The 1,405-nt window shown below is 44.9% G+C and overlaps 1 long non-coding RNA gene across 1 annotated transcript in view; it reads left to right on the top strand.

Annotated features, from left to right (window-relative positions):
* Positions 1 to 707: 707 nt before the first annotated feature.
* LOC122559923 overlaps positions 708 to 1,405 on the top strand; it is a 38,931-nt gene continuing 38,233 nt past the window's right edge. The window contains exon 1 of the long non-coding RNA XR_006314604.1: positions 708 to 747. This is a non-coding gene — a long non-coding RNA (uncharacterized LOC122559923). The remainder of the gene's footprint in view (positions 748 to 1,405) is intronic.

A 1,405-nucleotide genomic window follows, 5' to 3' on the forward strand; every position in this document is an offset into this window, starting at 1 on the left:
TGAGGTCATAGATTTGTTCGGTGAGCTGGTGTGTTTTTCTGCAGATGTTTTGTCACCTCGATGGAATACATCATCAGTGCATCTTCGATAAGGTGTTGGTGATCAAACCTGCCGGATATTTCTGGTTCTGTATCTGAGTGGTTTGTATGTGGGGAGAAAGTGAGGACTGCAGATGCTGGAGATCAGAGCTGAAAATGTGTTGCTGGAAAAGCACAGCAGGTCAGGCAGCATCCAAAGAACAGGAGAATCGATGTTTCGGGCATGAGCCCTTCTTCGTGCATCCAGTCTGTCCAGTCCTATTAGAACATGATACACTTCAAATTTCCTCTCATCCTCTGAACTCCAGCAAATACAGGCCCAGTTAATCCATTCTCTCTTCACCAGGGGAGTACTGACCACCTCCCCACCACCCACCCTCCCGGTGTCAACCTAGTGACCCTCTCTCTATGGCAAGATAGGGAGACCAAAACAGCACACAATGAATCACATTGCTGTGGGTCTGGAGTCGCATATAAGACCATTAGACATAGGAGTGGAAGTAAGGCCACTCGGCCCATTGAGTCCACTCTGCCATTTAGTCATGGCTGATAGGCATTTCAACTCCACTTACCTGCACTCTCCCCGTAACCCTTAATTCCTTGCAAGATCAAGAACTTATCAATCTCTGCCTTGAAGACATTTAACGTCCCGGCCTCCACTGCGCTCCGCAGTAAAGAGTTCCACAGACCCACCACTCTCTGGCTGAAGGTATGTCTCCTCATTTCCATTCTAAATTGATCCGCTCTAATTTTAAGGCTGTGCCCACAGGTCCTAGTCTCCCCTCCTAATGGAAACAACTTCCCAGCATCCACCCTTTCTAAGCCTTGCATTATCTTGTAAGTTTCCATTAGATCTCCCCTCAACCTTCAAAACTCTAATGAATACAATCTCAGGATCCTCAGCTGTTCATTGTATGTTTAGCACATATAAACAGGATAGATCGAGTATCCTTAGAGAGAAATCAGGAGGGAAAAAAGGGAACATGAGATAGCTTTGGCAAATAGAATTAAGGAGAATCCAAAGGGTTTTTGAAAATGCATGAAGGACAAAAAGGTAACTAGGGAGAGAATAGGGCCCCTCAAAGATCAGCAAGGTGGCCTTTGTGTGGAGCCACAGAAAGTGGAGGAGATACTAAATGAATACTTTGCATCAGTATTTACTGTGGAAAAGGATATGGAAGATATAGAATATAGGGAAATAGATGGTGACACCTTGAAAAATGTCCAAATTACAGAGGAGGAAGTGCTGGATGTCTTGAAATGGATAAATGTGGATAAATCCCCAGGCCCTGATCAGGTGTACCCTAGAACTCTGTGGGAAGATAGAGAAGTGATTGTTGGGCCTCTTGCTGAGATATTTGTATCAT

The sequence above is a fragment of the Chiloscyllium plagiosum genome, chromosome 20 (genome assembly GCF_004010195.1).
Source record: "Chiloscyllium plagiosum isolate BGI_BamShark_2017 chromosome 20, ASM401019v2, whole genome shotgun sequence".
NCBI lineage: Eukaryota > Metazoa > Chordata > Chondrichthyes > Orectolobiformes > Hemiscylliidae > Chiloscyllium > Chiloscyllium plagiosum.